The sequence below is a fragment of the Neophocaena asiaeorientalis genome, unplaced genomic scaffold (genome assembly GCF_003031525.2).
Source record: "Neophocaena asiaeorientalis asiaeorientalis breed wild unplaced genomic scaffold, Neophocaena_asiaeorientalis_V1.1 scaffold78, whole genome shotgun sequence".
NCBI classification, from domain to species: domain Eukaryota; kingdom Metazoa; phylum Chordata; class Mammalia; order Artiodactyla; family Phocoenidae; genus Neophocaena; species Neophocaena asiaeorientalis.
The window spans coordinates 9,767,622-9,792,760 of NW_020175018.1; the positions used below are offsets into that span (position 1 = coordinate 9,767,622).

General features: G+C 50.1%; 1 long non-coding RNA gene across 2 annotated transcripts; it reads right to left on the bottom strand.

Annotated features, from left to right (window-relative positions):
- Positions 1-360: 360 nt before the first annotated feature.
- On the bottom strand, positions 361-3,516 carry LOC112411468 (uncharacterized). 2 transcript variants are annotated; one of them, XR_003005619.1, is made up of 5 exons: positions 3,344-3,516; positions 1,565-1,666; positions 727-841; positions 570-631; positions 361-446 (listed from the first exon to the last, which is right to left on the bottom strand). It is a non-coding gene; the product is annotated as an uncharacterized LOC112411468 (long non-coding RNA). The 2 variants fall into 2 exon arrangements; XR_003005618.1 differs by having other exon boundaries at positions 727-1,666.
- Positions 3,517-25,139: the final 21,623 nt, after the last annotated feature.

Genomic DNA, 25,139 nt, shown 5'->3' on the forward strand with positions numbered 1-25,139 from the left:
CAAACATGCAAAACAAACAACCTCCACCCAGGCCAGAGCCCTGCCCCTGCACTACTGACCCCCCAACCCAGGGACAGAGGTGGGGATCCCAGGTGGGCCGGGGGCTCAACAACCACCCCTGTTCCCACTCGGGGACAGGGAGGCAGCAGTGTCCAAAAGTCCTGGTTCTCTGACCCCGGCTCTGGCTGCCTTGAACACTGTGCTCTATTCTCTTAAGGGTGCAGGCAAAGTAAAATGACCTCCGGGGGTGGCAGGTCTTAGAGACTAAGCCCGGCAAAAAGGTCAACGTTAATTTTTAAATTATTTCCATTTTTATTATTGAAACATTTCTTGTTATTTTCATTATTAAAGCACTACATGCACAGAAAAACAATAAATGAATGAACTAAAAATGTAAGTCTCTTGTAATTGGAGTCGCGGTCAGAAACAGTCTCTTGCGTACATTCCTGATTAAAAAATAAAGAAGGAAAAAAGGAATATCAACAAACGTGATTCCTCACTTTGTCCTTTGGAGGCAGCTGTTTCTGGGCAGCTTTGTTGCTGTGCTCTCCCTGAGGCCAGAGACTCACCTATCCTCGTGCTGCAGGGACCGGCTGGGGTTCACATCTGTCCTGGACACCCAGCACAGGGCCTGGTGGAGAGTAGGGTTCAGTGCGTTTGTTGGAAGAGGGTAGGAGAGAGGGATAGAAGGATAGAGAAGATAGGGAGGGAGACACCCCCACTTACTTGTGACAACAGAGGCGGGTACAAAATCCTGCGGGGATCCAGGGAGAACATCTCACTCTGCCCAGAGAGGTGGGGAAGCAGCCAGTGACACTGAGTCTTGAAGCATGACTAGGAACTTTCCAGAATTTGTAGACATCCAACAGGCAAAGAAACAAAGAGAAGGCAGGGTGAGTGCAAAGGCATGGAGACATGAGAGAACAGGCCGTCTGGGCCTTCGCGGAGAGCCTGGGACAGGCTGGAGGAGGGTTTTGGAGAAGAGAGGGGATGGGAGAGGTTGAGGACATCGGAAAGGACTTCCTGAGCGGGGCCAAGGGGTTGGGACGTTATCCTCCCGATTTCAGGGAACATGCATGGGGTGCTCGGGGAACACGCACGGGGTGCTCACCGAGCCTTGGCTGAACCACATTAGGAGGCAGGGACCCCAGGTCCAACCACTGGAGGGGCAGCAGCCCCTGGATCCCATCCCCTGCTGGGGCCCCCAAGCAGCTACTCCTCCCCTCCCGCACTCCAGCCTGAATGTTTTTCTCTGCACTTGATGAAGTTAAAATAAGCCCTCTCTGGGGTGACTCGCAGGCATTCAAATTGGATTGGCACACAGACATCGAGCAGTTGGTGGCAGGAGCCAGGGGACCCGGAGAGCAGGTTTTCGCTGGAGGGGACATGAGCTTTATTTCCCTCTTGGTTGCTGACAAGGAAGCAGCTGTCCTTCCCTGATTATTTTTACCTCGAGTCACAGCCGCTGACGCCGAGCCTCCCCAGCGCCCATCCGCCTGCCAGGGCCAGGTGAAGAGTCCCACTCCCCGGCCCAGCTCAGCGGAGAGCCTCGAGCTCCACCTACCGCCGCCTCCACACAGCACCCAGAAACAGCCCTTTGGCTTGGATCCAGACCCTTCCATGCCAAGCTGGGGTCACCAACAGGAGAAGAGAGAGCCACAGCAGCCTTGAAGAAGATTTGAGACAAAAAAAGGGGAAAAAAATTTCATAACCAGTTCCCCTCCTCTAACACACTAGCTCCTTTCTTTTTGTTTTACCTCTGACTTAGTTTGATGAGACTAAACCTGAATACCACTTTACTGTTACCTAAGCACTTCAAAGGCATTCCATTCTTGAAAAGCCCGACAGGTGGGGGACTTCCCTGGTGGTCTAGTGGCTAAGACTCTGCGCTCCCAAGGCAGGGGGCCCGGGTTCGGATCCCTAGTCAAGGAACTAAGACCCCACATGTCACAACTATGAGTTCACATGTTGCAGCTAAAAGATCCTGCAACTAAGACCCACACGGCCAAATAAATAAGATTTTTTTTTTCAAAAAAAAAGGAAAAAAAAGAAAAGCCCAATAGGTGGGTGTCATTAGATTCATCTTACAGCTGAGGAAACTGAGGCTTACAGGGGAAGTGGCTTGCCTGAAATCACACAGTAACAGAGTGGGAGAAATAGGATTGGAACCCCAGTCTGTCCAACTTCAAATCTTGCGCACCATCCACCGTATTTTCAAGTCTTTGCCCATGTATCAGTTAGTAACGCTCTCAGCAGCAGCTAACAATACTTCAAATAAAATGGGGGTTTATTTTCGTTGCTTCCAGGTTGGGAGGCTGCACAATGATGTCATGGACACAGGGTCTTTCAATGTTGCTGCTCCATCATCCTTGATAGGTTGCCTTTTAACATGCTTGCTGCCTCACTGTCACAAGGAGGCTGCTGCAACTCCAGGCATCTTGCCTAAATTCAAGGCAGAATGAGGATAGAGGGAGGGGATGGTGAAAGCTGTGAGAATCCCATTTATCAGTAAAGCAACATATTGCCCTGAATTCCTCCGGGAGACTTTGGTTTATATCTTACTGGTAACATGGCTTCCACAGCTCAAGTGAAGCTGAGAAAGCAAGTATTTTGAGGACAGAGGAGAAGGACAAAGGAACAAATGTTGTGTTGGTCACCAACAGTATCTGCCACAGTCTACACATAGCTGTACTTAGTTACAATTATATCACACATACTTTTTGCTTCCTACTTTTTTCTTTTACTGCTAGGTCATTTGCAGTTTCCTTATCACTATGTTGTTTTTATAATTCTCATTTTTAATGGTTTAATAGTATTTCTTCAAGTGGATAAGCCATAATGTATTTATTGGACATAGTAAGCTTCCAATGTTTTCAATATCGTGTATAATATCATGATGAACATCGTCACGTTCATTTAGGTGGGTGCCGGCCAAACATAAATCCCATACAGTGGAATTACTTGAATCAAAGATGTTAACATTTTTGGTTAATATATTACTCTTTATTTCTGCTCCTATATATTGCTTTATTGATTTCCAAGAGGATTATGCTATTTTATATTATGTCACAGTACCTGGATGTATTGATTTTACCATAACTGCACCTGCACAGAGCATATCACCACTTTTTAAAGGTTTTTACCAAAATTGGTGTACTAAAATGATACCTTAAAGCTGCTACTGTTTCTATTCCTTTGATTACAACTGAGGAGGAACACTTTCCCCCATGTATTTTCACTTTGTATTTCCTCTTTGGTGAAGTATACGTTCATTGCTTTATCCAGTCAATATCTGGACTAAGAAACCCATTTTTATAGAAACCATACTGGTACTGGTTATTACCTCTGGTCATATTGCAACTCAACTTTCCCATCTGATCTTACAAGTTCCTGGGAGGAAGGCAGGGTGTGGAACAGGACCCGAGTCACCAATGAGCAAACTGGGCTCAGGAAGTTCGTGCAGCTACTAACAGGCAGAGCCTCCATCTCCAAGCGCAGCACTTTTTCTTGTACAGTATTGCTCTTTAAAAAAAAAAAAAAACAACTTTATTGAGATATAATTCACAAAGCATACAATCCACTCATTTAAAGTACCCAATTCAAGGGACTTCCCTGGTGGTGCAGTGGTTAAGACTCCATGCTCCCAATGCAGGGGGCCCGGGTTCGATCCCCGGTCAGGGAACCAGATCCCACGTGCACGCCGCAACTAAGAGTTTGCGTGCCGCAACTAAGACCTGATGCAACTAAACAAATATTAATAAATAAATAAAGCGCCCAGCTTAATTGTTTTCAGCACATTCACAGAGTTGTGCAACAATCCCCACAATCAATTTTAGAACATTTCATCGCCCCCAAGAGAAACCTTGAACGCACTAGCTATTCACTGTCACATCAGGTAGAGGTAAAAATATGTTTAAGCCTGGAGAAAAGAGATGGGTGGGGTGGGCAGTTCGAAGAAAGCAGAGCAGACAGGCTGTGCCATTGGACTTGCTCCGTGACCACAGGTCACTTCTCCCCTGGCTCTGGGTTTCCTCCTAATACAAATAGAGCGCTCACTGTGTCCAGGCTCCAGGCCACGTGTGTCACAGATGTTCCTGATCGCTCTCTCTAACGTGGGGTGAGGAGCCGCACTTTACAGAAGAGGGAAGCCAAGACCAAGAGCAGAGACATGTAGCCATTCACGTCCCTATGCTGGTTGGTGGCAGAGAGGGGCCTGGAGTAGGCGGGGTGGGATTCGGGAGGGAGTCTGACTTCGAGCTCAAGGCCACTACATCAGCTGCCTCCGCCTCCCTGCTTCTGGAGCTGCCCCAGTGACAGGTGGCGCCAGGTGGGGAGAGGGAAAGAGGGGCATCTCTTTGTGCACTGGCTGAGGAGGGCCCTAAACAGGTTGGCACTAAATAGTTGTTTCACCAATTGTGTGGCCACAACTGGTGGTGTGACTGTCAGGCCTTGGGAGCCATTAAGCCAAGTCCTCTTCCCACTGCCCCCTACACCAACCCCCGGGCACACACTCACATGCAAACCTTAGGGTCACAAGGTGTCTGTCTGGGTGTGTCTAGATCTGTGGAATCATTCCTTCTGTCCTTCAACAAACACAAAGTGCTCTCTCTGTCAAGCTTTTCCCGGGTGCTGGGGGCGTAGGGGGAAGACAGACAGTTCCCTGGCTTTTGTAGGGATCTGGGGGCTCCTGAAACAGTTTAGGATGGAGGGAAAGAATCCTAGAAGGTCTAAGTGGACACCTGAAGGATGAGTAGAAATAAGTCAGAAAGGACTTGGAGGTGGGGTATTCCTGCCTAGTCTTGGGGAGAGGGAATAGCACGTGCAAAGGCCCGGGGGTGAGAATGGCAAAATGTTCAGTCTGGTCACAGGCTGGGCCACTGAGTGAAGGGGAAGAGGCACAGTGAGGGAGGAAGGAGGGCAGAGATGGGTCATGTTAGCCACGTGTCCAAGGTTGGACTTTCTCCTGGGGCATCAGGGAGCCACAGAAGGGTTTGAGCAGGGGATGGAAATTTTAGAGAGCCTGCTCCGACTGCCCAGTGGAGAAGGGGTTGGGGCAGGTAAGAGGGGAGGCATGGCTGGTTCTGGGCCTGTCGGGGTTTCTCAGGACCCAGAGTAGGCAGGGGTCGGGAGAGAGGAAGGGACTTGGTCTGTAGAGCAGAAGCCCATCCTCCCCAGAGAAAAATGACAATAGGCCCAGGTTTGGGGGCTCTCCCAACCCCAGTACTCGCACAGCTCTTCTCACAGCCACCTTCTATGTCCCTGAAAGGAAGGAGTGATTCTCCACATTTGGTGCAAGAAGACATGAAGCAGAGAGACTCGCCCAGGTCACATTAAAGTTGGTTGATGGCCAAATCCCAGTTGTGTGGGGTCTGTTGTAACCCCAAAGTGAAAACATTCCGGCTGCTGGCTTCCTCCTTCCAATATTCCTAGCCCTGGACTATGGACAGTTTGGCTGAGGGTCTAGCACAGGGCCAGGCCCCAGGAAGAAGGAAGGACCCTGGCTGTCCTCATCGCCCCTGCCCACCCTCCGTCATCCCCCCACCATCTACACGGACAATGAGCCTCAATGGCCATCATTCACCCACGGCCTCCGGGCCTTGTCTATGGAGACAAGGGGCCTGTCAGAGCCGCCTGCCCATAACGCCCGTGAATGGCCCCCGGCTGCCGGTAAGATAGTACCCAGGCTCTGGGGAAGCGAGATGAGGCAGAGTCACAGCCCCAGACAGTCCCAGAATCCATGGAGCACACCCACACCCTCATAGTACTTGGCCATCTCCAGGAGTGACTCCTGGGAAATGTGACCCCAAGGAAGGGAAGGAGTGGGATGGGGGCCCCAGAGGCAGGGGTGTTGCCAAGGATAGGAAGGTCATAAGAGGTTATAGGGGAGAGATTTGGGATGGGACAGGAAGGCAAGGAGCACCAGAAGGCATAAGAAAGTGGCTGGGAGAGTTGGGGTCGACACAAAGCCCACCCACCCACAGAGAGAAAGAGCCTGGCTTAGGGGGCAGACCTGGGATCCACCTCTTCCTTGCTGTGTGACCTTAAGTGAGTCCTGACTTCTCTCCAGGCTCAGTTTGCACAGATGTATACCTGGGCCCCAAGAATCCTGTCTTGAAGGAGATGGTGCAAGTGTGGAAAGGCCCACCCAGGGCAGAGCAAGGGCTCCGTCCCCCCCTTTCCTTCTCACTGGCTCCAGACTGGGCTGGGTGGGTGGGGGTGAGCAGGTCACAGACACCACAGGGCCAAGTCCTGCGTGCATTCTGCTGGCCCAGGAACCCAGGAAATGCTCAGAGCTTTGCCCCAAGTGGGGACCTCTTATATCCAGTTTTTATTTTGAAAATTCTCAAACCTGGAGAAAAGCTGCAAGAAGGGTACACTGAACACCCATGTATCATCCACTTTGATTCCCCTCCTCTTTCTTTAAAAAAAAAAAAATCAAAAGATGGTAAATTTTATGTTGTGTATTTAACCACAATTTTTTAAAATTGGAAAAAAAGAAAACAATAAATCATTGTGTTGCCGGCTGGCTATTAAGCGTAAATTAAGTTTTGACAGGAATGCTAAGTGAACTGTGTGCCAGGCACCAGGTACAAGCCATGGGCTTTGTACATATTAAGTCAAAGTCATTTAAATTGCATGGCAGCCCCATGAGTTGTGTACTATTTATCATCCACATATTACAGATGGGGAAACAGGGCCTCAGAGAAATTATGCAAGGTGGCTCCAGCGTCAAGATGAACTTGGATGTCTGACCTCCCTCCCCAGCAGGAATCCCTGCTACCAAGGCAGCACAGCTCCCTCTGGACCCAGCTGCACACCTCCCATGCTGGGATGTGGGGGCTCCTCCCTCTGCACTGCCACCCCCCGAACCCCCCCAGAAGCCAAAATCCTACTCCCTTTCCTCCAAACAGGGCCTCTCCCCCCTCATGTGTTACCTTTTTTTTGGTCCCCACGGCTTGTGGGATCTTAGTTCCCCCACCAGGGGTTGAACCCGGCAGTGAAAGCGCAGAGTCCTAACCACTGGACCACCACCAGGGAACTCCCCTCGTGTTACCTTCTGAATGACCTAGATGAAGACCCAGAGCCCGGCTTCAAGGCCGGGCTCTGTCACTGGCCAGCCGTCTAACTCAGGATGAAAGCCCTCAGTCCTCATCTGGAAAACGGGCATGACAGCCCCTCCTCACATCGGGTTGAAGGTAAAGGTTGATGAGGCCTGTAGGGGACCAGCTCAGGGCGCGTAGCAGGCTAGATGCTGGGTGCTCCCTCCTCATCCTGGCCTGAGAAGGGACTAGGGAGTTCAAGGATCCTTGGGTTTCCACAAACTAATCTGGGATCCGAGGCTCACAAGGTGCCCCTTCTAATAGGGTGACTTTACCTGTACGTTGTGGGGAGATGTGTGAAGTCTCGTCCAGAGACTGAGGATCCCCTCCTCCCCCGCGGACTCACGTGTCTCCTGCTGGCCTGTGCCTGCCCAGTCCCTTGCGCGAGGGCGGGCTGGGGTCCCGGTACTGGCGGGCTGGGGCCGAGGGGCGGGGTCTCCTAGCACCGCCCCGCACCCGTCGGTCTCACGTACAGCTGCCAGGCGGAAAGCACGCAGATGCAGTTGCCGGATTCGGTCCCTGAAACGCCCCGCAGACGTTGAGCCGATCACAGCCACCAGGTCAGGCGAAGCCGGTGAGGACTCGGGCTGTGAACAGGGGAGGAATCAGTGCGGGTGAAGGGGAGCCCTTTGCCCCCGGGGCCCATCAGCCTACGAGGGATTCCCCACTGGTGCCTTGTGGAGAAGGGACGTGCAGTGGCACGACCAAACTTCGCATCTCTCTTGAATGCCAACAAGTGTTTGGCGAGCAAGGAAGGTGGGTGCCAAGGAGTCTCTGGGAGCAAATACGGGCAGATGTGAACGGAAAGCTGGGGCCGTCAGCAGTTGTTGAGGCCACACTGTATGCCCTGGACCAGCCTCTTATAATTCCCCGTCGACTTGGGGTTGGGGGTGGGGCCTGGTGGACGCAAGTACTGTTTAAAACGGGAGAAAGTGACAATAAATTGGTGCTTTTCAGAGTCCAAAATGTGTGAACCTCCGTGTCCTCCCGTGCTGGGATCTGTTTGATTTTCATGCTTATAGACTTTATCTGGGAAAGGATAAAGGGTATGAATTATCATTGGTGATGGCTCCAGACTTCCAGGTGGCATGAGGCTGAATGGTGGGACACAGCGGGGCATTACTTCACTTCCAGTGTTTTCTGAGACCCATTTGTGCCTGGCCAGGGCTCTTGCTGGCCTGAAGCCCCGCAGGCTGCCAAGAGCAACCCCCAAATCACGTGTGATTAGGGTCTCCTCAGCTTACTACAGCGCCTGGCAGTGGCAGGTCTGAAGTGAAGTTTCAGACTGAAACTTGCGATGAAGTGATCACAAGCTGATCTTGTAGGTGGTGCCTCTGAGGGAGTGGGAGGCCAGTCTAGGCAGGAGGGACAGCATGGCCAAAGGTCTGGACAAGGGATGCTGCCTGGGGAAACGGGAGCAGCTTGGGGAGCAAGGGAAAAGGTGGCTGCACGGGGGAATGGTGGCACTGGTGAGGCCAGAGAGCTCAGCAGAGGCCTGATAGAGCAGAACCTTGAATGCCAGACTGAGAAGCCCAAAGAACACGAGGAAGCCTACAGGGCCTGGAGCTCGCTCTCCCTCCCTCCCCTCGCACCCCAAGAGACCCTGCACTTTGTTTCCACCACTCTCTGGCCCGTGGACAGCTGCTGCCCTCCTCCCCACCCCCAACCCCCTGTCAGCTCACCAGGGCTACAGTGTTTCCCATCTGCGGTCTTGGAAGAGGCTCCTGGAGACCATCCCTTTGTGCAGTAAATGTCATCCCCACTGGGTGGGCCATCCCACCCTGGGCTTCCAGCCCAGTGAGGTCTGGGAGCCAAACAAGGGGTGAGATGACAGAGTGGGTAGCATAGCAAGGCAGGCAGGACAGTGAGCTGCTTTCCTGTGCTTTTTTCCTTCCCCAGTCCACATTGGCCACGCCTGTGATTCCTGCTGTTCCTCGCCTGCCCCTGCTGGATCCAGAATGGCCCCCTGGTGCTACTGCCTCCTTGCCCTCCTGGTACCTGAACTTCTGGGAGGCAGAGAGGTGTAGGGGAGGAGGCCAAGGGGACTCAAAGCTGCTAGGGTTCCGAGTGGCCACCTCACATCATGCGGTAACTGCAAAGGTTACACAAGCTAAACCCCTGACATAGAAATAAAAACATCCACCGGATGCTAGGAAACAGGCTCAGGGCAATGAAGTGACCTGCCCAAGATCACCCTCTGGGTGAACCCAGGTCTGACTGCAGGGCCTGCAGCCTCCACTGCACCCCACTGGAGCACACAATAGGCATTCAATAATTGTACATATGGGCGTGGGGACCTGACTCAGACCCCACCTCTCTTCTTCTCTCTCAGATAAGGAGTCTCTCTGGGACCCCTTCCAACTCCCCAGGTGAATCAAGGAACCCTTGGGTCACAGGTTGGTATGAGGGATGCCACAGAGAGGCTCTGCCCGCCCCCAGTTCAGCCAGCCCGTGGCCCATGTGCTACACCGGCCTCGAATGCAGAGGAAGGGAGGAGGCGCCATTTAGTTCAGCACCCCTATAACAGGCCCTGGGCTGAAAGCATCACTCATGCCCATCTCATTCCTGCCACTATACAGATGACAAAACAGGCTCAGCAAGGGGACAAAACTTGCTAGGTCGTAGAGCATGGCTAGGGTTCAGCCCCATCCAGCCCCAAATGACTCCAAGCTCAGGGTCCTTGGCCCTGCCTACCCTACTCACCCTGCAAGGGTCAGATGCCCACACACTTCTCCCACATTGACCCTCCTCTCGCCCTGCAGCTCCAGTGGCCCCTGGAGAGGTAGTGGAGACCGCAGATGAGGTATGCAAGTTCCCAGGGCAGCGGCTGAGCTGGTGGCAGCCCCAAGAGTCCTGTGAGCAGCGGTTTGGCCACGTAGTACTGCAGCACCCAGATGCGGTCCTCGCTCCACGGCTGCCTGACCCCATCTGGGTGGGCAAAAGAGAGGCCCCTCTGCAAAGACCCCCGCAGAGGCATGAGTGTGGGCCGGGGCCTGGGAAGTGGGGGCTGGGGGGAGGGGGCTTTGGTGACCTAGAGATGGCAGCCCACCGTGACAGTCCTTGTGGATTGAGCCCAGAGGAAGTCCACATCGCATCTCAGGTTCCCTTGTCCTGGACTGAAAGTAGAGGGTTGACCCCTGGGCACGGGCACTGGAACCCCATTTCTTCCTTCCAGGGGGAGGGTGTAACCAGAAGCCCAGAAGGGGCCCTACAGCTGCGCCAAAGGGCCGTCAGAAGCAGGACGGTGTGCGCAGCTGGGGAAACTGAGGTCGACGCCCGTGTGTCCCCGGAGGCGCGCACACCGCGGCCGCACTAACGTTCGGCGAGAGGACCGCGGTCCAAGCGGCGTGGCTCTGGACGCCTCTGCCGGCGCTCGGGGCGCTGACAGCGTGCGTGCACGTGCAGTGGAACGCCGCTTCATCCGACGCGGCCGCACTCTTCTCCCTGGCTGTACCCGCGCTGGCCAACGCGCTGCAGCTGCGCGCCTTCGCCGAGCCGGGCGGCGCCGTGCACGCGGCGCTCGCGGTGCGCGAGCACCACGCGCCTTTCCGCGCTGCCTTTCGCGCGCATGGCCGCTGGCACCACGTGCGCGCCACGTGGGAGCAGCTCGGCGGGCGCTGGGCGCTGTTTGCCGACGGGCGGCGACGAGCTGGGGCGCGGGGCCTGGGCGCGAGCCACCCACTGCCACCTGGCGGCATCCCCGTTTTGGGCCAGGACCAGGATTCTCTGGGCGGCGGCTTCTAGGCGCGTGACGCCTTCAGCGGCAACCTCACCGACTTCCATCTGTGGGCCCGGGCGCTGAGCCCCGCGCAGCTGCACCGGGCACGGGCCTGCGCGCCGTACCCCCGGCGGCCTGCTCTTCCGCTGGGATCTGGGCGCCCTGGACGTCACTCCCTCGCTGCTACCGCCGGTGCGGGTGCACCTTCTCTGTCTGGGTATGGCCCGCCCAGCCTCCTGTTTGTCAGGCCCCGCCCACCTTTTGGCTCCACCCCCAACCTCCTGGCTCCCATCCGCTTCCCTTCCGACTGGGGGACCCAGCCCACCTCTTGCCCACTGGGCCACGCCCACCGCTGGCCACGCCCTCTCCAGGCCTCCAGTACCTCGGGTGTCCGCCCAGTCCTAGCAGCCTGAATTGGCTCGCCCCCTGGCGACCTTGCTCCTCCCAGTGTTGGCTGCAGCACTTCTCTCCCAGGTTCCCACGCCGCCCCCTAACTCCGGGACCGCGCGTCCTGGCGCCCCCTCAAGTGTGCAGGCGCCTTCAAGGCCCGAACGGGCTGTGGGTCACAGCGACCGATGGGAAGCCAGGATGCGGCCCTGACATCTCTCCCACCCTGGCCAGTGCCCTCAGAGTAATGCCCTACGTAGGACCCTGGACCCCGCACCGAGGGCTTTTTGTTTTGCCTGCAGCCTCTGCCCTTCCTCTGCTGCTACTGGACAGGTGCGCCCTGTCCGGCTGTGCCTTGGGCTCTGCTGAAGGGGACGCTGGGTATGGACCAGTGTAGACTGAGGGGGAGCAGTTGGCACAGCCTGGGAATTCAGAATCTTCTCAGAGTTTCGGGGGCCTCCACGGAGTCTAGACCACAGACAATGGGGCCATACGGAACTGGGGGTGAATCCCAGCTGTGTGGGAGTCACCTCGAGCAGGCGATTTTGCCGTTCTTTGCTTGTTTCCCCATCCAGGACACCTAAGGCTCCAGACACACAGCCGTCAGTGTGCGCTTCTTCCCCGAGCGGCACAGGGGGATGGGGCACCTCTGCGGAGGATGTTGCCCAGGGCTCAGTCTGGCACCCACTCCTTTGCAGAGACCTACCAGCAGCTGCAGGACGCCCAGTCATGGTCTGGCCAGGATGTTATCAGCCAAGTCAATGCCTTGGCCAATGCCATTGTGGTGAGCCCCCTCCCAGGGGGCTGGAGAGTCTGGGGGCACTGTGGGTGGCATCCCTGCACCTCAGTGTCCTCACCTGTAAAGGGAACACCCACCTAATGTGTGTGCAGGAATTAAGGTTGTTCATGCCCCCTATTCTGGAGCCTCTGAGAGCTGGGGGCTTGTGACTAGTTAGACCCACACCCCCCAAGAAGACTGGCAGAGGCCAAGTACAGCCCCTTGCGGGGGTCCCCTTGAGATAGACCAGCAGTCAGCAGCTCTTCTGCTCCACAGCTCCTCCCTGACCCTCTCTCTCTGAAGCCCACAGAGGCCTGTCCCTGGCCGAGGCCTCCAGCTTCCTGGGAATCCTGGAGAGAGTCCTGACAAAGGAGACAGCTCCACTGGGGCCAGCTGCGCTGCTGGCTGTCATGCACTTCCTGAAAAGTGTGGCAGCCCTTGGGACATGGGAGCCAGAGCCCATGACTCGGCCCTGGGAGCAGCTGGGCCAGGCCGTCATGTCTGTGGCCAGCCTGGTCCTGGAGGAGCAGCTGGCTGGTACGTGGCTGTCAGTCAGTGAGGTGAGGCTGGCAGGGCTCGGTGGGGCAGGGGCCTGGGCTCTGGTTCCTACCTTGCCACCGACTGTGTAGCCACGGGCGAGTCAGCACCCATCTCTGAACTCCATCTCTCCATCCATCAGGAGAAGCCCTTCTTCTGTTTTATAAGTTGAATTTCCACATACAACTGCTCTTGAACAACTTCTGCAGTTAAAAATTAAGAGCCACTAGTCAATAAGGGCCTCCCATATCCAACAGTCCACTGACCACCGTAAGCAGGAGGTCCTCTCTGCTGAGTGTTCAGCCATGGAGAACAGAAGAGACAGATGGTGAGGGTGTTGGAAATCTCATCGTGGCAGAAGTGGCTGTAGGCCTGGGAGTCATCAGCCCAGAGAGGGAGAAAACGAGGGGTCATGAACATTGCCTGAAAAGCTCTGGGGCTTAAGAGGCAGACATGGTCCCCCTGTGACTTCAGGACAGAATTCAAAACTGGGCTTGGGGGTGGGGTGGGGATGGCACAACACAGGAGGCTGGTTCAGTGGAACGTTCACCTGTCCAGGTGATACTCCCCATCCTAGGGGATGTGTAAACCCACATTTTACTGGGGATCTGAGACACCATGGCAGACTGGGGAAAACTGGACTGTGAACCTCAGATTTCTTCCCTGGAAAATGGGGGTGATCATACCTGCCTTGCTTAGGCAATGGAGAGGAGTAGGCGTCTATCAGGTGACTTGCCCACCACAGAGGAGGCGTCCCATTAGTGCATGTTCCCCCTCCCCGTTCTGTCCTCACCCCGCGTGGTTTCCTTTTTGGAACCTAAAACTTGAGCACCTGTTAGAGATCTAACACTGAGCCAGACCAAAGAAGCAGGAGGCACGGCCCTGCCTTCAGAGTGCACCCTGGTTGGCAAGCAACCTGCCAGCAGGCAGAGAGCACTGTGAGGCCTTCAGCTTGACTAGAGGATGACGTGGCTTAGGAGAGCATTGGAGAAGCCGGAGACGGCTCACCAGGCAGGGCCTCAAGTGTCAGTCTGAGGAGCCAGGACTTGATCCTGGAGGCCCTGCAGAGCCACTGAGGGTCTGGAGCCTGCAGGCCACCTCACAGATCATTGAGATCCTGTTAACCGCAGTGGTCAGGGCAGGCAGCTGTGGGGCGTGGCGTCTGAGAGAGGGCTGAGTTGCGGCCTCCTCCCAGGTGGTGGGCGGACCCAAGGCCCTGGTGGCGAGCAAGCAGTGCCTGGCGCCCCTGCTGAGCACCATGCTGACCTCTGAGCGGCCCCGAACGCACATCCAGCACCACCATGCCGGTGAGCCTGCCCACCACCCGTCCCACACATCTGGGCTCCGGGTGGGGCCTGGACTCACACATCCTCCTCAGCCCTGGTCACTGGGAGTCCTCGGACTCCCACAGATACTCCATTCTCTTTCCTGCCTTTGTCCATGCTGTACCCTTCATCCAGAATACTCTTTCTCTCTTGGTCTCCTAGCAAACTCACATACATCCTTCAGAACCCTGCTTGAGCACCAGCTCTGCTAGGAAGCCTCCCCAGTTCTAGCTCTCTCCCGACAGTTCCTCTCTCCTCTGTTACCCCAGTGTTTTGAACATATCTTTTATCGCCTTTATGGTAATTACATAATAGCACCTGAGTGCCAGGGCTATTTCTGAGTCATTTCTGCATCTCAGGTTCAGACCCAAGGGCACACTCAGTGAGTGTTTGTAGATTGAGTGGGGTAGCACTTATGGTGGAACTTCAGGCAGAACTTGGGTCCTTCAGGTGCCCAGTGGCTTCTGGCAGCTCATTAATATTCATGTCCCATCCCCCCAGAGACCCCCTTCTCAGTGACCCCCTCTCCCTGACTTGGAGAAGTCAGACTTACCTAGGGTAAGCTGCTGAACCTCTCTGTGCAGGAATGGTGGCCTCCTAGGTGTGTGGCAGGGAGAGGGGAAGCAGACCCTGCCAGCACGGCCAGCCCAGCAGAAAGACCTCCCTCCTGAGGCCCAGCCCCTGAGCCCCATTTGCTCCCAGGCCTGGAGTTGCGGAGCCTACGCTTAAGGGAGACCAGCACGGAGGGCCAAGTGTTCACGATGCCTGGTGGCCATCCAGAGGGGCCTGGCCACATCCTCATCCCTGCTGCTGAAGTGAGGCGGCTCCTCAGGAAAGGTGGGTGAGGGAGAGGGGTGGTGGGGTCCTGTTGGGGTCTGGGTCAAACCTCAGCCCTCACAGCTGCTAGCTCTGCTATTTTGAATAAGTCACCTCACCTTTCAAAACTGCCTCCTCATCTGTAAAACTGTATTACTAGTATTGGCCTCGGGTTGTTATAAGCTTAAAGCGCCGACCGCATGGTAAGTGTTCACTTAGTCTCCTCCCCTCAACCACACATTTTCCCTCGGTGCCACCCAGGGGTGGAGGATTAGGATAAGGGGCAAAGGGCTTTGGAGCCGGCAGGCTAAGCACATCAACTATGGCTGGTTGAAATTCTGACTCTGCCACTTATTAGCTGTGTGATCTTCTGGAAGTCATTTAACCTATATGAGACTCAGTTTCCCTATGTGTAAGATGGGCAGAGCATTTCCCTCAGGACCAACCTGTGGTGCTTGCTCAGTCACTGGGCGGGTCTTAGGCCTCCTTCTATTCATCCAGGCCTCTCTGGAGTCACAATGATCCACAGCTGGTTCAGCTCAAGTGTCTTCCAGTACACCCTGGGGGCCCCTGGCCAAGAGCCCCAGGCCCCTGACACCTCTGAAGAGGCAAGCAGAATGCAGAGGTGAGTGGGTCCCACCCAGCAGGCAGCTGAGGGCCTGGATTCCCTCACCAGGGAAGGCTAGGTCTCCATCCCCTCCCAGAGCCCCCATTCTGTTAGGCATATCTGCCCTTGGCAGCCCAGGGCCAAACCTGCTCCCCCCTGACACACACAGATTTCTGGGCCTGACAAAGATGGGCTGGTGGGAACATGGCTCAGCTCCTGCCTGGGGTCCTGGCTTCAGTGCTGACTCTCAGGGAGGGAACAGGGCTTACTCAAATTACCAGAAAGAATGGAACCCAGCTGCCCTAATTCCCAGCACAGGACTTTTCCACAGAGGGTATCATCTGTTCTGCAGGGGCGTGGGTGACATGACCCCAGCCATGTATGACCTCTCCCCCACAGATACCTGGTGCCCTTAAAAGCTCCCTTTCTCTCCACAGGTTCCTAAGCACCCAGGTGGGGTCAGCAATCATCTCATCTGAGGTGTGGGATGAAACCGGGGAGGCCAACACGGCTGTGACCTTTCACCTGCAACACTGGGCGCAGGTACTGGGCGATGCTTGGGGGAAACAGCCACCTGGTACAGTTATCCTGGCTTGGTGCCCCCCGCTACATCCCAGTATTTGGATGTTCACTGGACAACCGAGGTCTAAAATGTTCAAGAGAAATGCTCAGCCACAAGCCGTCCCATTGTCCTCGAGAGAGGGGGAAGGGCAGTAGTGCACTAGTTAAGGCGGGTGCCTTAAATAAGCAGCGTTCATTTAATCTTCCAACTGCCCGTTCCACAAAAGTGAGCTTGCAAGAGGCGCTGTGCCTGGCACCAGCTTATAAGTGGCAGAGCTGGGATCTCATTATAGGTCTGCATGACTTGAAAAACTGGTGGTTCCCATCAGATAATACAGGGAGATATGAGAGACCTGCACTGCAGTATGCTTCATAAGCATAAAAATAACCTAACTGTCCATCAATAGGGGATTACTTAGCCTTATAGAGCTATAAAATGGAATATCAGCTGAGGTTATGTAAAGAATGAGGTATTTTGCTGTAAATTGACAAGAAAAGATCACCAAGATACATCATTTATTTCATTATATGTAATACACAAATTCCTTCTCGCTTTTGAAGCTTTAGAGCATTTCAGAGAAAGCTAAAGTCTCCTTTGCTCAAAAACACCAATCCCACACACACACACAGCCCCCACAGCTTATATCTTTTGTATATCATCTCAAGACTTCTTAAAAATCAATTCATTAAGGTATATAAATCTACATATACTAAAACATCCATTTTAAGTGTATACCTTGATGAATTTTGACCAGTGTATATACTCATGTATCACTGCCCCAATCAAGATATAGAACTTTTCCACCTTCCCAAAAGGCTTCTTCATGCCCCTTCCCCGTCAGCCTTCCCCACTCTGACCCAGGAAATCACTGCTCTGTTTTCTGTGACTCTAGATTGTCTGTCTTTCCTAAAGCTTCATATAAATGGAACCATACAGTGTGTGCCATGGTCTGGCTTCTTTTGCTCAGGTGGTATTTTTGAGTATCATCTACGTTGTTGCCTGTTTCAGTAATTCACTCCTCATTAGTGCTGTGTAGAACTCCGTTATATGGATAGACCATAATTTGTTTTTCCTTTTACTTGTTTTTTTATTAATTTATTTTATTTTATTTATTTACTGGCTGCGTTGGGTCTTTGTTGCTGCTTGCGAGAGTTCCCTAGTTGTGGCGAGCGGGGGCTACTCTTCCTTGCATTGTGCGGGCTTCTCATTGTGGTGGCTTCTCTTGTTGTGGAGCATGGGCTCTAGGTGCGCAGGCTTCAGTAGCTGTGGCGCACGGGCTCAGTAGTTGTGGCTCACGGTCTCTAGAGCTCAGGCATGGGCTTAGTGAGTCTGCGGCATGTGGGATCTTCCCTGACCAGGGCTCCAACCCATGTCCCATGCATTGGCAGGTGGATTCTTAACCACTGTGACACCAGGGAAGACTCTCCATTTACTTGTTGATGGAGATTTGAGTTGTCTCCAGTTTGAGCTGCTATGAATAGATCCACTATGAACACTCATATACAGCATTTTTGTGGACATATGATTTCTTTCTACTGGGTGAATACCTAAAAGGGGACTTTCTGGGTTGTATGATAAATATATGTATACATTAACTTCCTAAGAGACTGTCCAACTGTTTTCCAAAGTCGTGTACTATCTTACATTCCCACTAGCCGTGTGTGAGCATTGCAGTGTTCCATACCTTTGCTAACATCCTTAACTGCCTTTTTAATATTGTTCATTATAATGGTTGTGTACTGATGTCTCATTGTGGTTCTAAGTTGCAATTCCTTCAAGACCAATGATTTTGAGCATCGTTTTCTACACTTATTGCGCATTCATATATCTTCCTTTGTTAAATATAAGTTCAAATCTTTTCCCCAATTTTCATTTTTTTAATTAAATAAATTTCAAGATGAGCCACTGGTTTTTTTTTAATAGGAAATGCTCTTTATTATTTTTTTCCCAAAATTTTGCATTAGTCTGCTGTTTGCTTTTCTGATTACTGAGATTTCTACACATAAGCCATATAGATCCTCTCTTTTTAAATTTTATCTTTGTACTCCCCTCACTCTTTTTCTCCCTGCCCCTGCCCCACCACCACTGGCAACCACCAATCTCTTCTCTGCATTTATGAGCTTGATTTTTTTTTTTAGAGTCCCCATATAAGTGAGATCATACAGTATTTTTCTTTCTCTGACTTATTTCACTTAGCATAATGCCATTGAGCTCCATCCACGTTGTTGCAAATGGCAAGATTTCATTCTTTTTATGGCTGAGTAACATTCCGTTATTATACACCACAATTTCTTTATCCATGCATTCATCAGTGGACACTTAGGTTGCTTCCATATCTTTGCTATTGTAAATAGCCATGAACATGGGGGTGCATATATCTTTTCTGAGTTAGTATTTTCATTTTCTTTAGATAGATACCTAGAAGTGGAATTTCTGGATCGCATTTTTAATTTTTATTCTATTTTTAATTTTTGGAGGAACCTCCATACTGTTTTCCATAGCGGCTGCACCAACTTACATTCCTACCAACAGTGTATGAGGGTCCCCATTTCCCCACATCCTCTCCAACACTTGTTATTTCTTGTCTTTTTGATAATAACCATCCTAACAGGTGTGAGGTAATATCTCACTGTGGTTTTGATTTGCATTTCTCTGATGTTTAGTGATGCTGAGCATCTTTTCATGTACCGGTTGGCCATTTGTATGTCTTCTTTGGAGAAATACCTATTCACATCTTCTGCCCATTTTTTAATGGGATGGTTTGGGTTTTTTGTTTTGTTTGTTTGTTTGTTTCTACTATGTCAAGGAGCTTACCACCTATATTTTCTTCTAAAATTTTTATGGTTTCAGACCTTAAGTTCAAATCTTTAGTCCATATTGAGTTAATTTTTGTGTATGGTGTAAGATGGTAGTCAAGTTTCATTCTTTTGCCTGCGGCTGTCCAGTTTTCCCAACATCATTTATCAAAGAGACTGTTCTTTCCCCGTTGTATGTTCTTGCCTCCTTTGCCATAAATTAATTGACCATATATGCATAGGTTTATTTCTGGGCTCTCTATTCTGTTCCATTGATCTATGTGTATGTTTTTAATGCCAATACCATACTGTTTTAACTTCTATAGCTTTGTGATATAGTTTGAAATCAGTAAGCATGATGCCTCCTGCTTTGTTCTTCCCCAATTTTTAAATTATTTGTGTTATCATTGAATTGTAAGAATTCTTTATGTATTTTGAATACAAGTCCTTTGTCAGCTATATGTTTTCTGAATAATATCTTCTAGTCTCTGGATTGTTTTTCACTTTCTTGACAGTGTCTTTGGAAGATAAGTTTTGAATGTGATCAAGTCTGGTTTATCAGTTTTTATCCTGCATGGTTTATGCTTTTTGCATCCTATCTAGGAAATCTTGCTTATCCCAAGGTCACAAAGATATTCTCAGAGAAGTTTATCATTTAACCTTTACATTTATGTCTATGATTTATTTCAATTCATTTATGTGTATTATGTTGGGTAGGGGTTGAAGTTCATTATTTTTCCATATAGACATCCCATTCCAATATCATTTGTTGAAAAGATTATTCTTTCTCCCATGGAATTATCACCTTTGTTGAAAATCAATTGTCCATATATGTGTAAGTCTGTTTCTGGGCTCTCTATTCTGTTCCAGAGATCTATACACTAACCCTATAGTGTTGTGATTAATGTATCTGTATGGTAAGCCTTGAAATCAGGTTGTTAAGTCCTCCAACATTGTTCTTCCTTTTCAAAATTGCTTTGGCTAGCCTAGGGTGTTCACATTGCCATATAAATTCTAGAATCAGCTTGTTAATGTCTATGGAAACACCTGCTGGGATTTTGATTGGGATTGCATTAAATCTCTCAAATTGAAATAAGATGATGAACTGGCATCTTAACAATGAAGCTTCCAATCCTTAATCAAGGTATATCCCTACGTTTATTTAGGTTTTCTTAAATTTCTCTCAGCAGTGATATACAGTTGTCAGGGTACAGGTCTTGAAGGTATTTTGTTAGATATACCCTTTTCTGTAAATGGTATTATTTTCTTAATTCAATTTTAAATTGTTCATTGCAAGTATATAGTAATACAATTGATTTTTATATAATGAGATTGTGTCCTGCAGCCCTGTTAGACTCACTTAGTACTTCTGGTAGCTCTCTTATAGAGTTCTTAGGATCTTCTACATCCCTGATCATGTTGTCTGCAAATGAAGAGTTTTGTTTTCTCCTTTCCAATCCATGTCTTTTTTTTTTTTTTTTTTTCTGATTTTCCTTCCTTGGTGCAGTGGCTAGGACCTCTAGTTCAGCATTAAATAGGAGTGATGAGACCAAATAGCTTTGTCTTGTTCCTAACTTTAGGGGGGAGAGTATTCAGTCTTGAACCATTAAATGTGATGCTAGCTGTGGGCTTTTTGTAGATGCCCCTTGTCAGATTAAGTTCTCTTTTCTTCCTGCTTTGCTGAGAATTTTTATCATGAATGGCTATTGAATTTTGCCAAATGTTTCTTCCACATTGATAGGATCATATGGTTTTCTCTTTTATTCTGTTAATATAGTAAATTGCATTGATTGATTTTCAAATGTCAAACCAGCCTTGGATTCCTGGGATAAACCCCACTTGGTTATGGTGTATTATCCTTTGTATATATTGCTGGATTCAATTTGCTAATATTTGTTAAAGATTTTTGTTTATATTCTTGAATATGTAATATGTTCTGTAGTTTTCTTATACTGTCTTCCTCTGGTTTTGGTGTCAGGTTAATCCTAACCTCATAAAATGTGTTGGGAGTTCTCTCCTCCTCTGTTTCCTAAGAGAGTTTTGCAGAATTGGTATTATTTCTTCCTTAAATGCTTGATAGGCCAGTGAAGACCAGTGAAGTCTTTTGGGCCTGGTGTTTTCTTTGTGGGGAGTTTTTAAAGTATGAGTTATTTCTTAAACTGATATAGGATTGTTTGGGGTGCTTTATTTCTTCTTGAGATGGTTTTAGTAATTTGTGCCCTTTAAGGAAATTGTTCCTTTCATCTAGGTTGTTCAATTCTAGCAGAAAGTTGTTCATAATAGTCACTTATTATCCTTTTAACATGTGTAGGATTTATAATGATGTTTGCCTTTTCATTCTTGATCAGTTTAGCTAGAAGTTTACCAATTTTGTTTATATTTTCAAACAACTAACTTCTGAGATTGTATTTAGATATTAATTATATGAATTAAAATACATTAAAATGAAAAATAAATAAAAGTAAGGGATTGCTCATTGTGGCAAATTTGGAAAATGTAGAAAAGGATAAAGAAGACAAATCCTATTACCCAGAGATAGCTGCCCTAAACTTTTCCATGTGTTTCCCTTCAGCCTTTTTCTGGGTACATAATACTATATATATATATTTTTTCCCTTTTGCAAAATCAAAGCCCTTGCGCTTTCAGCTGAGCCATGTAAACATTTGTGTTTTTCATTTTCCCCACAGGTGTTTTCTGCATTGTCTCTGTCACAGATGTCCCTCTGCCATCCTGTCCTTTCTCACCTGCTGCTTGATCCTAGCAATGCGTAGGCCTTGACTGCGGCCAAGTCCAGAACCGCGCACCCCCTTCCCAGGGGATGGTCCAAAATGAACTTGACCCCTTCCCCTCCATGCATCCAGAGTATCTGCAGAGTTTTTTCTATTACAATTAACCCTGCCTAACCCTGTAAAAATCCTCACTTATAATATGTTTTGATTCTGGTGACTGTCTCCTGGGGATATATGGCCAGGTATGGAACTACTGGACACCATACTGGACACCAATAGTTTTGTGGCTTTTGAGTGCATAAGCTGCACTGATATTTCAGTTTGTACCACTTGAAAATGCTACCAGTGGTGTAACAATCATCCATTTTAAAAGCAAACAGCAGGTTTTCTTTGTGTTCCAGCACCTAACATAGTACCTGAGACCCAGGAAAAATATTATGAGTGAATGAATACATGTGGTAATAATTCAGCCAACCCAAGGAATAATATGTTCTCTGGAGGCAACGTCACTGAGTGTGGGAGGAGCATGGAGTCGACCAAGTCACAACCCAGTCTAAGCTCTCTGCTGTGTGACCTCGAAGAGATTAATTCCCCTCTCTGAGGCTCACCTTCCTCATCTGAAATTACATAAATTTATACCTGTCCCCTAGGTTGCTATGAATATCAACAACAATAAAGGACATGAAAGTACTTTGCAAAACACGAAGTATCATATTCTAGTGAGGTGATGTTGCTGTTACCCTCCCCAGTCGGGACAAATAGCCCAAGTCCTGAGCTCAGGCTGCCTCCCTGCTTGGTCTGGGACAGGTACCACCTGCCACCTGATGTCTTCTTTCTGCTTGATGACATCTTATACAGTCCATAGTGTTGTCATTGTTCATTACAAAAGAACTAACATGTTCATTATAACACATTCAAACTGAGACCTAACTATTGTTAAGTTGGCTGTGTGTCTGATTCCTGACCTTTTGTGCATGTGTTTTCACAATTACATAGAACCTTATTTTTCTTTTAACCGTAAATGGGCTCCTACTATGCAGAATGTCAGGCAGCTTTTTCCTGTACTGAAACACATATGGCGATGCTGGAGCGGGTGTGGAGAAAAGGGAACCCTCTTGCACTGTTGGTGGGAATGTAAACTGATACAGCCACTGTGGAGAACAGTATGGAGGTTCCTTAAAACACTAAAAATAGAACTACCATACGACCCAGCAATCCCACTACTGGGCATATACCCTGAGAAAACCATAATTTAAAAAGAGTCATGTACCATAATGTTCATTGCAGCTCTATTTACAGTAGCCATGACATGGAAGCAACCTAAGTGTCCATCGACAGATGAATGGATAAAGAAGATGTGGCACATATATACAATGGAATACTACTCAGCCATAAAAAGCAAAGAAACTGAGTTATTTGTAGTGAGGTGGATGGACCTACAGTCTGTCATACAGAGTGAAGTAAGTCAGAAAGAGAAAAACAAATACCATATGCTAACACATATATATGGAATCTAAAAAACAACAACAAAATGGTTCTGAAGAACCTAGGGGCAAGACAGGAGTAAACACGCAGACATAGAGAATGGACTTGAGGACACGGGGAGGGGGAAGGGTAAGCTGGGACGAAGTAAGAGAGTGGCATGGACATATATACACTACCAAATGTAAAATAGCTAGCTAGTGGGAAGCAGCCACATAGCACAGGGAGATCAGCTCGGTGCTCTGTGACGACCTAGAGGGGTGGGATAGGGAGGGTGGGAGGCAGACGCAAGAGGGAGGAGATATGGGGATATATGTATACGTATAGCTGATTCACTTTGTTAAACAACAGAAGCTAACACACCATTGTGAAGCAATTATACTCCAATAAAGATGTTAAAAATATATATATAGCGAGCTCTTTCCCCAACAGTAGATAGAGACCTGTGTGTTCTTACTAGGCAGAGCATCCTGAAGGGAAGACTCACAGTGGTTTGTTAGCTTGTTAGCTTGTTCCTAGGATTTCGATATTAACCATAATGCCAACCTGAAACTCTACTCACGTCACCTTCCTTCTGCCGCCCTGCCGGCATTCTTCTCCAGTCCCTGCACCCACGACCCATGCTGGGCAACCCCCTGGTCCCTCAAACACAGGAGGCCTCCACATCCCCCTGCATCGTCTGGCCTCTCTCCTTGCCCACATGTGCTCACACACCTGCCCTGTCCCTGTTGGCTGCCCTTAGGCCTTCCCTCCGAAGCTGGTGGATCCTGTCTGTGCTTTCTGGAACTTCAGCATCGGGTGAGTTTCCAAGTTCTTTATTATTTTTTTTAATTTTTAAATTTTATTTATTTTTGGCTGTGTCGGGTCTTAGTTGAGGCATGCGGGATCGTTGTTGTGGTGTGTGGGCTTCTCTCTAGTTGTGGCGTGCGGGTTTTCTCTTCTCTAGTTGTGGTGCTCAGGCTCCAGAGGGCGTGGGCTCTGTAGTTTGCGGCACATGGGCTCTCTAGCCGAGGCACACAAGCTCAGTAGTTGTGGCACACGGGCTTAGTTGCCCCGCAGCATGTGGGATCTTAGTTCCCTGACTGGGGATCAAACCTGCGTCCCATGTGTTGTAAGGCTGATTCTCTACCACTGGACCACCAAGGAAGTCCCCCAAGTTCTTTAAATAAGGCACTTGAAAAAAAAAAGACATCCAGGGACTTACCTGGTGGTCCAGAGGTTAAGAGCTGTGCTTCCACTTCAGGGAGCCAGGTTCCATCCCTGGTTGGGGAACTAAGATCCGCATACCCTGCAGTATGGCCCAAAAAATAAAAATTAAAAATTAAAAAAAAAAACGTCCGTTCTACTTGAGGATGAGACAGGACTCAAGCATGTTTTTGGCCTCCACTCACCAACTTCCTTGCAGGGGTGGTTCCAAGCCCCACTCAACTGGGGACAAGCTGGGGCAGGAGAGCCTGTTACCCAGGAGGTAGTGAGCTCCCTATCATAGTAGATATGCAAGCCTACTCTGTGGGGTACCTAGGAAGAGACTCATCTGTGGAATGGGTGTTAGAGTTGATGAGGGAATGAACATCAATCACTGTTGCTTAGTAATTAACGCAGTTAATCAATGGTGATCATTGGTATCATCCCCATCCTCCTACCATTCCTGAGAAAAGTACATTTTACAGATGAAAAACTGAGACCCAGGGAGGGGCCGTGACTTGGCCAAGGTCACATAGCTGGTTAGAGGCAGGGCACTGAGGGACCCCAGGCTTTAGGGAGAGGCTTTCCCCTGCTTGCCACCTGTCCCCCAGCCCCATGTCCAGCCCATCTCAAGAGCCCTCTGTTCACTATTCACCCCAAGCCCAGACTCAGGGGGCTCCTGGGCCACCACTGGCTGCTCCGTGACTGCTCTGTACCAGGACTCAACCGCCTGCTTCTGCAACCACAGCGCCGTCCTGTTGCAGGTGTACGACGTCCAGGTGAGTACCGGGGAGGGGGCAGGGGAGCAGGGGAAGGTGATGTCAGAACCAAGTTTTAAAGGATGCACAGGAATTGAACAGAAAGGCATTCCAAGCAGAGGGCCATCTGAGCAAAGGCAAGGAGGCTAGAAATGGCAGACGAGTTACGTTCTAGAACTGCAATGTGTCTGGGGCTTCCAGTGCGATGCCCGGGGTCAGGGGATGGCAGTGAACAAGGTAGGCATGGGTCAGATGGCACAGGCCTGGAAGGCCAGGCCCACGCACTTGGATCGTGGTCCTGTTGCAGAGGGCAGATGTGGAAGAGTGTGAAGCAGGCGTTAGATTTACATGAGGGAGGAC